The 11,681-nt window shown below is 40.1% G+C and overlaps 1 pseudogene; it reads right to left on the bottom strand.

Annotated features, from left to right (window-relative positions):
- Nucleotides 1-215: 215 nt before the first annotated feature.
- Nucleotides 216-11,681, bottom strand: part of LOC139186282 (tigger transposable element-derived protein 1-like) — a 68,487-nt pseudogene continuing 57,021 nt past the window's right edge.

The raw sequence follows: 11,681 nt of genomic DNA, 5'->3' as shown, positions 1-11,681 counted from the left end.
TAACCACCATGAGGGAAGGCTTGGCGCTTGACCTTGAGGCTCTTGGATCCCCAGGGCAGAGTGCTGCCCAATGTCCCAATTGATGGCATTTGTGGCAAGCTGTTTTAGGAAACTTATCATGGTTTGGATACTATGGCCCAATGCCTCACCTGTCTACAGATTAGGCATTTGCCTCGTGCCTTGTCCTTCAAGGACTCGGGGTTTGCCATAAGGCTTCACTGCACGGTGGCCAGCATCTGGGCATGCCTTGTCTCTTTCCTTTTCTCCCTCTCCTTGGCCTTGGCCTCCTTCTCCTGTTCTCTGTTATAAAAGGTATTGGTGGCTGTCTGAACCACCTCATCTAAAGAGGCAGCAGGGTCCTGTTTCTGTAACTGCTGTAACTTTATCCTGATGCCAGATGCACACTGGGACAGGAATTTGTCCTTTACAATCACCTGTCCCTCATAAGCGTCTAAGTCCAGACTGGTCAACTTTTAGAGGGCCTCTTTTAGCCTTTCCAGAAAGGCAATGGAGTTCTCATTGAGCTCCTGAGTTATTGCTGAGACCAGGCATAGTGGCACAGGTAATAGGCTTCCTTCTATTTCCATGGGTGGACTTCCTTTGGGGTGAGTCTTTCTGAAGGTTATCCTACCCAGTACTGACGCAACCTAAGAGCCATGTGTCCCTGGGTCAGGGTGCAGATCCCTAGGCAGGCTGAGGCGTGATAGCCTCCTGAAGATCGAATACCTGGGCAGGTCGAGGCAGGTCAGCCTCCTGAGAATTGGGTCCCTTAGCAGGTCAAGCCATGTCCACCTCCTGGGACCCCTGGACTGGTGGATCTCTGAGCAAGTTGAAGCATGACAACCATTCGAGGACCAGATCCCTAGGCAGGTCCAGGCAGGTTGACCTCCTGGGACCCCTGGACTGGTGGATCCCTGAGCAGGTTGAGGTGTGACAACCTCCCAGGGACTGAGTCCCTAGGCAGGTCAAGGCAGGTCAACTTCCTGGAACCCCTGGACTGGAGTTGGACTTCCCCAAGGTCTCCAGCGTGACCAGTGCTGGGTAGGATTAAGGGGCTGTAATCTTAACTCATTGCCAGTTTGTTCACCGCAAATGGAAATAGATAGCATGATGTAAAGCAATTCAATCCCTGAGACTGGGAACCCGGTGAAACAGCCATGAGGCTTATCCTCTTACTGCTCTAAAGGAATGTAAGTCACTGATTTCCTTCCCTAGTCCTCCATAAGAGCAGCTTACGGTGTTTCTAATGGTAAACATTTCATTGTCAGAGACCCACTTTAGGCAATAACAGAAGTAATGACAAAGGAGTGGGTTATCTGGCCCTGTTGGGTTATCTGCCAAAGCCTTTGACTGTGTGGATCACAATACACTGTGGAAAATTCTGAAAGAGATGGGAATACCAGACCACCTTACCTGCCTCTTGAGAAATCTGTATGCAAGTCAGGAAGCAACAGTTAGAACTGGACATGGAACAACAGACTGGTTCCAAATAGGAAAAGGAGTACGTCAAGGCTGTATATTATCACCCTGCTTATTTAATTTATATGCAGAGTACATCATGAGAAACGCTGGGCTGGAAGAAACACAAGCTGGAATCAAGATTGCCAGGGGAAATATCAATAACCTCAGATATGCAGATGACATCACCCTTATGGCAGAAAGTGAAGAGGAACTCAAAAGCCTCTTGATGAAAGTGAAAGAGGAGAGTAAAAAAGCTGGCTTAAAGCTCAACATTCAGAAAAAGAAGATCATGGCATCCCGTCCCATCACTTCATGGGAAATAGATGGGGAAACAGTGGAAACAGTGTCAGACTTTATCTTTTTGGGCTCCAAAATCACTGCAGATGGTGACTGCAGCCATGAAATTAAAAGATGCTTACTCCTTGGAAGGAAAGTTATGACCAACCTAGATAGCATATTCAAGAGCAGAGACATTACTTTGTTGACAAAGGTCCGTCTAGTCAAGGCTATGGTTTTTCCTGTGATCATGTATGGTTGTGAGAGTTGGACTGTGAAGAAAGCCAAGCGCCAAAGAATTGATGCTTTTGAACTGTGGTGTTGGAGAAAACTCTTGAGAGTCCCTTGGACTGCAGGGAGATCCACCCAGTCCATTCTGAAGATCAGCCCTGGGACTTCTTTGGAGGGAATGATACTGAAACTGAAACTCCAGTACTTTGGCCACCTCATGTGAAGAGTTGACTCATTGGAAAAGACTCTGATGCTGGGAGGGATTGGGGGCAGGAGGAGAAGGGGACGACAGAGAATGAGATGGCTGGATGGCATCACTGACTGGATGGACATGAGTCTGAGTGAACTCCGGGAGGCCTGGCGTGCTGTGATTCATGGGGTCGCAAAGAGTCAGACACGACTGAGCGACTGAACTGAACTGAACTGAACTATCTGGCCCTGTTAGGGGCATTGGAGTATTTTAATAATAAGCAGGGTGGAGCAATGTTGCCTACTAGGGGGCAGGGTCCTGGTGGCAGGACTTAGTAAGTGGCTTAAGAACGAATTGATAAGAGGCAACAGACCAGATATTCCATAAACGTGGAGTGGAGATTTGATCCGAGGGTATGTTTGTAACTTTAGGAGAAGGGTGCTAAGGGTTTGGGCCGAAAAGGCCTGCAGGGCTAACTCCCAAAGTGGCAAACATTATCCCTGGAAGCCCAGTTGCCTTTGAAGGGATGCCAACAGATCTTCTAGCAGGCACTGTGTGCCTGTCTCCCACCCTAGTGGGTCCACTGAGAGATGTGGATGTTGCACATGTTGTAGGAAACATGGAAGGTGAAGGCCTGAATATCTAGAGAGAGTGGCTATTCCACAGTAATAGAGGCTATTTCCCTCCCAAGGGCCAACTATTTTCTGGTTTTCCCTCCAGAAGATTGTAGAGGCAACATTGTGAGCCTGGATGGAGCTCAGGAAAAGAGCATGAAACAGGAGGGAAGTGGGCAGGGGACAACTTTTGAAAGAATGACATAGCACAAGGGCATAATATGAACCAATTAAAATCAAACGGGTCCAAGATGACAAGTCAAATTCAACTAAACCTTGATCCCCAGTCTGTAAGCTAAATGACATACCCAGAGGTGGCAGGACAGTTCCAAGTCACTATCAAAAGACAGAGGAGTGTGTGATTCCCCAGTGGTTTGGGTGATCCTCCCACTCATTAGCATATGAATTTATCCAGCTGCTAAACCTAGCCACACCACATTCCATGGCCCTAGCACTTGCCCTCTGTGGTGGCCCACACCCTGTGGAGTGTGCTTCTCTCTGAATCTGAACAAATCCACTTCTTACCCAGCAGTGTGTCTCTAACTTATTTTATGCGAAGAGACATCAGAGACTGAGCTTCATTAGGTCCTGAAGCCAGGCACCATGGGTTTTCAGTTGAGTTCAGTCACTCAGTCGTGTCTGACTCTTTGCTACACCATGGCCTGCAGCACTCCAGGCCTCCCTGTCCATCACCAACTCCCAGAGTTTACTCAAACTCTTGTGCATTGAGTCAGTGATGCCATCCAATCATCTCAGCCTGTTCTGTCCCCTTCTCCCACCTTCAATCTTTCCCAGCATCATGTTCTTTTCCAATGAGTCGGTTCTTTGCATCAGGTGGCCAAAGTATTGGAGTTTCAGCTTTAGCATCATTCCTTCCAAAGAAATCCCAGGGCAGATCTCCTTCAGAATGGACTGGTTGGATCTCCTTGCAGTCCAGGGACTCTCAAAAGTCTTCTCCAACACCACGGTTCAAAAGCATCAAGTCTTTGGCGCTCAGCTTTCTTTATAGTCCAAATCTCATATCCATGTATTACTATTGGAAAAACCATAGCTTTGACTAAATGGACCTCTGTTGGCAAAGTAATTTCTCTGCTTTTTAATATGCTGTCTAGTTTGGTCATAACTTTCCTTCCAAGGAGTAAGTGTCTTTTAATTTCATGGCTGCAATCACCATCTGCAGTGATTTTGGAGCCCAAAAAATAGTCTGCCACTGTTTCCACTGTTTCCGCTATTTACCATGAAGTGACGGCACCAGAAGCCAGGATCTTAGTTTTCTGAATGTTGAGCTTTAAGCCAACTTTTTCACTCTCTTCTTTCACTTTCATCAAGAGGCTCATTAGTTTTTCTTTTTTTCTGCCATAAGGGAGGTGTCAAATACATATCTAAGGTTATTGATATTTCTCCTGGCAATCTTGATTCCAGCTTGTGCTTCTTCCAGCCCAGCGTTTCTCATGATGTACTCTGCATATAATTTAAATAAGCAGGGTGACAATATACAGCCTTGACGTACTCCTTTACCTATTTGGGACCAGTCTGCTGTTCCATGTCCAGTTCTAACTGTTGCTTCCTGACCTGCTCTTCCAGAATTTTCCAGTTTATTGTGAACCACATAGTCAAAGGCTTTGGCATAGTTAATAAAGCAGAAATAGATGTTCTTCTGGAACTCTCTTGCTTTTTCAATGATCCAGTGGATGTTGGCAATTTAGTCCCTGGTTCCTCTGCCTTTTCTAAATCCAGCTTGAACATCTGAAAGTTCACTGTTTGTGTACTCTTGAAGCCTGGCTTAGGGCGTTTTGAGCATTACTTTGCTAGCATATGAAATGAGTACAATTGTGCAGTAGTTTGAGCATTCTTTGGCATTGCCTTTCTTTGGGATTAGAATGAAAGCTGACCTTTTGCAATCCTGTGGCCACTGCTGAGTTTTCTAAAGTTGCTCACATATTGAGTGCAGCACTTTTACAGCATCCTCTTTTAGGATTTGAAATAGCTCAACTGGAATTCCATCACCTCTACTAGCTTTGTTCATAGTGAAGTTTCCTAAGGCTCACCTGGCTTTGCATTCCAAGATATCTGGCTTGAAGTGAGTGATCATACCATTGTGATTGTCTGCATCATGAAGATTTTTTTTGTATAGTTCTTCTGTGTATTCTTGTCACTTCTTAATATCTTCGGCTTCTGTTAGGTCCATACCATTTCTTTCCTTTATTGTGCCCATGTTTGCATGAAATGTTCCCTTGGTATCTCTAATTTTCTTGAAGAGATCTCTAGTCTTTCCCCTTGTATTATTTCCCTCTATTTATTTGTACTGCTCACAGAGAAGGCTTTCTTACCTCTCCTTTCTATTCTTTGGAACTCTGCATTCAAATGGATATATCTTTTCTTTTTTCCTTTGTTTTTCACTTTTTTTCTTTTCACAGCTAATTATAATGCCTCCTCAGACAGCCATTTTGCTCTTTTGCATTTCTTTTTATTGGGAAGAAGAGAATGGCAAACCACTTTGGTATTCTTGCCTTGAGAACCTCATGAACAGTTTTAAAATGTCATTTCGTAGTAATTGTATATAAGCTGCTACTAACACAGACTCTCAAGAGTCTGCTTTTAAGTCACAGGTTACCCATAAAAGCAGCAACTAAAGATATATCGTATATAAACAAGACAAATTCCTAAGGAGTGGGACACATAAATGTAAAAGATAATAATAGTAATAATAACAGTGCAAGGATCTATGAAGAAAAAAAGGATGCATTTCTTTTTAACCTCATAACAAGGAAAATATTTCTATCAAATATCCTTCAGAATATAAAGACAATGAAAAAAAGATAAATTTAATTGTATAGCAGAAGGCACCATAAGAAATGTAAATTTGGAATAAGTATAACAAATTGGGAAAAAAATTTATAAGATATCACAAACAAAAGGATAAACTTTCATTCTTCTGTATTGTTGGTGGAAATGTGATACCTATAAATGTTATATTACCAGTTGAGTCATCAGTCTTACTTGCAAGAATTTTTCCAAAGATATCCTGACAAATTGATTTACAGAATGTTATTCATAATACTATTTTTAGTAATATGAAAAAGTAGAAACAATCCATAATTCTATCAATAGGAAACTGACGTATTAATACAATCACATATTAGATAACATTCAGTTGTTTTTCAAAAGAATGATAATTCTCTCAGTCATGTGGATATATGATTTAATAAAAAAAAAAAAAAAAGCAAGGCACAGGATAGAATGCAAACATTTTATTTACACATTAATATTTTTTTATTTGCAAAAATAACATGAGATCAAAATTTGTCCCCAAAACATTTGACAATGTCTATTCCTATAAAACTCCTAAACCTCATAAAAAGTATTTACAAAATTTTAAGGCTAGCATCCTACTTAATGGTGAAAGACTGAATAGCGCATACTTCAAAAGATCAGAAACAATATACCAAAATCTCACCACTCTATTCAATATTGTAGTAAAGTCTACACTCAGCACAATAATATAAGCAAAATGAAAAAAAAAAATGGCATCCAGAATAGAAAAGAAGTAGTAATACTGTTTAGAAAGCTGTTGGAATCTATAATAGTTACCAAAACTAAAAAGAAAGTTTAACAATTTTACAGAATACAAACTCAACAGTGAAATGCTTATCACTACAACAACAAACAAAACTAAATAAAAGTTCTATTTTTTACTGCATCAAAAATATGAAATACATAGAGAAAAATCTAAAAGCTAATATGCAAAAGGCCTGTACACTGTTATATATGAAATATTGCTGAATTCAGAATTCTTAATAAATGAAGAAATAGACCATGTCATGAAAAGAAGATACAATATAAGTAAGAAATAAATTTAGCCCAAATCAATCTATAGATTTGGTGTCTTGCCAATTGAAATTTCAGCAGGTACTTTTAAAAATAAAAAGTAGCAAAGTGAGTCTATTATATATATTTATATATATACAGAGAGAGAGAGAGAGAGAGAGAGAGAGAGAGAGAAATGCAAAAGACCTAAGACATCAAAACAATATTGAAAACAAAAATGATAAATTTGAAAAACTAGCCCTGTGCAATTTCAAGACTTGCAGTAAAGTTACTGTCATCAAGGCAATGTGGTACTGGTATACAGTAGATAAATGGAACAGAATAGCAAGTTAGAAACAGAGTCACACATATATTAAAAACTGATTTTCAACAGAGATATGAAGTTTAGTCAGCAGAGAAAGGGTACCTTTTTGACAAATGATAGTGGAAGGTCCCTGTTCATATGCAAAAAAGAACTGTAATCCAAAACCTGAGTGCGGAAGAATTGATGCTTTTGAACTGTGGTGTTGGAGAAGACTTTTGACAGTCCCTTGGACTGCAAGGAGATCCAACCAGTCCATCCTAAAGGAAATCAGTCCTGAATATTCACTGGAAGGACTGATGTTGAAGCTGGCCACCTGATGTTAAGAGCTGACTCATTTGAAAAGCCCCTGATGCTGGGAAAGATTGAAGGTGGGAGGAGAAGGGGACGACAGAGGATGAGATGGTTGGATGGCACCACCAAGTTCAGTGGACATGAGTTTGGGTAGACTCTGGGAGTTAGTGGTGGACAGGGAGGCTTGGCGTGCTGCAGTCCATGAGGTCTCAAAGAGTCGGACACAACTGAAGGACTGAACTGAACTGAACTGAATTCATAGTATGCAACAAATAAAAAACATTAATTTAAAATGGATAAAACAGACATAAACATCTAATGTTATGAAACCTGTAGAATAAAAAGAATAAAATATAGGAAAAAATTGTCTATCTTGATTAGGAAATCAAGATAGATAATTCTCAGATATAATATCAAAAGCATGACCCATGAGGGAACAAATAATTGGAATTCATGGAAAAAAAAAAAAAAAACCCTGTTCTTAGAAGGATGTTTTTAAGAGAATGAAAAGGCTAGCAAAATATTTGGCAAAAAGTATTTTCAATGTCTAAGTGCCTGGCAAAGTTTTTATAGTCATAATTTAAATAATTCTCAAAACACAATAATAGGAAAACCAGCAAGACAATAAAAAATGAAGTGAAGACTTGAACAGACACTTTATAGACAAAGATACACACATGGCTAAAAAGCACTAACATAAAAATGTTTAAAAGCATTAGTCATTAGGAAATGCAAATGAAAATCACAATGATGTACTATACATTTATTAGAATGTCTAAAATGAAAACTTCTGACTATACCAAATATTTGCAAGGATGCTGAGGAATTGTAAAGCGTACATTCAGTTCAGTTCAGTTCAGTCGCTCAGTCATGTCCGACTCTTTGCAACCCCATCAATCCCAGCACGCCAGGCCTCCCTGTCCATCACCAACTCCTGGAGTTCACTCAAACTCATGTCCATCGAGTCAGTGATGCCATCCAGCCATCTCATCCTCTGTCGTCCCCTTCTCCTCTTGCCCCCAATCCCTCCCAGCATCAGAGTCTTTTCCAATGAGTCAACTCTTCACATGAGGTGGCCAAAGTACTGGAGTTTAAATTTCAGCATCATTACCTCCAAAGAAATCCCAGGGCTGATCTCCTTCAGAATGGACTGGTTGGATCTCCTTGCAGTCCAAGGGAATCTCAAGAGTCTTCTCCAAAACCACAGTTCAAAAGCATCAATTGATCGGCGCTCAGCCTTCTTCACAGTCCAACTCTCACATCCATACATGACCACAGGAAAAACCATAGCCTTGACTAGACGGACCTTTGTTGGCAAAGTAATGTCTCTGCTTTTTAATATGCTATCTAGGTTGGTCATAACTTTCCTTCCAAGGAGTAAGCGTCTTTTAATTTCATGGCTGCAGTCACCATCTGCAGTGATTTTGGAGCCCCCCAAAATAAAGTCTGACACTGTTTCCACTGTTTCCCCATCTATTTCCCATGAAGTGATGGGAGCGGATGCCTTGATCTTTGTTTTCTGAATGTTGAGCTTTAAGCCAACTTTTGCACTCTCCTCTTTCACTTTCATCAAGAGGTTTTTTAGTTCCTCTTCACTTTCTGCCATAAGGGTGGTATCATCTGCATATCTGAGGTTATTGATATATCTCCCAGCAATCTTGATTCCAGCTTGCGCTTCTTCTAGCCCAGCGTTTCTCATGATGTACTCTGCATATAAGTTAAATAAACAGGGTGACAATATATAGCCTTGACGTACTCCTTTTCCTATTTGGAACCAGTCTGTTGTTCCACGTCCAGTTCTAACTGTTGCTTCCTGACGTGCATACAGATTTCTCAAGAGGCAGGTCTGGTGGTCTGGTATTCCCATCTCTTTCAGAGTTTTCCACAGTGTATTGTGATCCACACAGTCAAAGGCTTTGGCATAGTCAATAAAGCAGAAATAGATGTTTTTCTGGAACTCTCTTGCTTTTTCCATGATCCAGTGGAGGTTGGCAATTTGATCTCTGGTCCCTCTTCCTTTTCTAAAACCAGCTTGAACATCAGGAAGTTCACTGTTCATGTATTGCTGAAGCCTGGCTTGAAGAATTGGCAGTATGTAAAATTGTTCAATCACTTTGGAAAACAATTTGAGAATTTTTGAAAAAACTAAAGACACATCTACCAAAAAACTAGTAATTCCACTTCTAGGTATTTACCCCAAGAGTGTGTCCAAATCATATGTTGTACACAAGTATTCTCAGCAGCTATTTCTGTAGTAACCATAAACTGAAATGTTCGAAATGCCCATTGGCCAGCAGATAGATAAAGAAATGTGATATATCTTCCACATGGAAAACTACTCAGTAATAAGAAATATCAACACACAAAAACAGTTCACAACCAACATGGTAAGTACAGAAAAGACTATGCACTATATGATTCTACTTAACACAAACTCTCAAAAAAAAAAAAAAAAAGGAAAGGCAAAACTACCATCACAGGGCTTCCCAGTGGGTAAAGAATCCTCTTGCAAATTCTTGAGATGCAGGAGACATGGGTTCAGTTCCTGGGTCAGGAGAGAAAATAGCAGCTCATTCCATTATTCTTGCCTGGAAAATCCCATGGACAAAGGAGCCTAGTGGGCTACAGTCCATGGGGTCACAAACAGTCAAACACGACTGAGGGACTGAGCACACACACACACACACACACACACGTGTGCCCAAGGGGCTCGGGCGGGGCTGGGGCTCCTGGCAGCTCTACTCTGGAGGGAGAGTTCCACTTGCAGGGGCAGTGAACCTTGGGGAATGATGATTATGTTCATATTCTAGATTGACATATGCTTGCATGGATCTACACATGTTGAAACTTTTTCAATTGTGCACTGTAAATATATGTAGTTTGCTAAATGTCAATATGCCATAATAAAGCCAGGAAAATAATAAATAGAGTGACGATAAAGATGACATAAGAGCCTACAGAGACTTCCAATGGTCAAATATGGAAGGATTTGATCATTGGAAAGAACAATAACTACAATTAAAAAACCCCTCTAATTTCACAATGACACTTTTTAAAAGAGATGAAAGGGTAAGGCAAAGGAAAGAAGTCAGTATTTAATTTATATTTTCTGTGCAAACTATATTTCAGCATAACCATTTAGGTAAACCAGAACAGGAAAAGTAATTCTTTATGGAAAGAATAAACTCAGCTAGTAAATGTGAAACAAGTGTTTCAGGCAAAGTACATTAGTGAATAAAACCATTAGATAAAAGATTGATGGGCAACTTTACAATGAAAGTACAGAATACCTACTGTTTTGCCCCCTACTGTTTTACCTACTGTTCACTCTCAGCATCACTAAAAGCAGGACAATAAGATAGTATATGGTGCCTAATGTAATGTAGCATAGCATATTTATGGTTACTAATAAATATTGTTAGGTAAAGAAAGTTGAAAGTGAGTCTATTTAAATCTTTACAGCTACCCTCCAGGAAATGTAGGAAGAAGCTAAATGAGACGATGAAAAAGCAGGTTAAAATCAGAAACTAGGACATTGTTCCTGGTGGCTCAGACAGTAAAGAATATGTCTGCAATGCAGGAGACCCGGGTTCAGTTCCTGAGTTGGGAATGCCCCCTGGAGAAGGGAATGGCAGTCCACTCCAGTATTCTTGTCTGGAGAATTCCATGGACAGAGGAGCCTGGCAGGCTATAGTCTTTGGGGTCACAAAGAGTCAGACACAACTGAGTGACTAGTACTTTCAATACAGGTCATCCTTCCAATAACTGGAGCAAATTATCCAACAAGTTAATGACATATAAGAAGAGGACAGTTAATTTAAAAAAAAAGAGGCATAAAAATAAAATGCAATTTAAGGACTTGTTTTAGATTCTGATTTGTATAAACAGTTTTAAACATGGTAGGATATTAGATAACTACAGGAAAGTATCAATTTTGTTAGATTTAAAAATTGGTCTTATTAATATTTAAAAAACTATTTACATTTTGGGGAGAGATATAAATCTTAAGATGTATGTTGCAATGGTGTATGGTCTTGAAGTTGCTTTGGAATTCTTGACAAATGTACCAAAAATGAATTAGATGAGGCAAGGATAAAGTGGCAAAACATGGTGAGTTGCTTCACCTAGGTTATGGAGAGAACAGGTTTATTACACTTGTGTGTTTGATATTTTTCACAGTAAATATTTTAAAACAATAAAAACAATATATTCTGAAAACTAGATATTCCTCTTGTCTCCTTTCTGCTAAACTGGCTTTGCTGTTCTTCTACTTGTTACCTGGTGTTTCTCACTCATTCACTTTCCCTTCCTCAGACCACAGGAATTGACCCAGTCTGGGATTTATCTGAAAGTCGCTTCAACCAATTATATTTTAAGAATACTGAAGTGAGTACTGATGTGGATTTGTAGGAATTTGATTATCCCATTTAATGGACATTTTTTCATTCTTCTCACCAAAAGGAATTACAGAAACCTAGTTCAACTA

Source organism: Bos indicus, chromosome 12 (genome assembly GCF_029378745.1).
Source record: "Bos indicus isolate NIAB-ARS_2022 breed Sahiwal x Tharparkar chromosome 12, NIAB-ARS_B.indTharparkar_mat_pri_1.0, whole genome shotgun sequence".
Taxonomy (NCBI): Eukaryota; Metazoa; Chordata; class Mammalia; order Artiodactyla; family Bovidae; genus Bos; species Bos indicus.
This window is presented reverse-complemented; position numbering and strand designations above follow the sequence as displayed.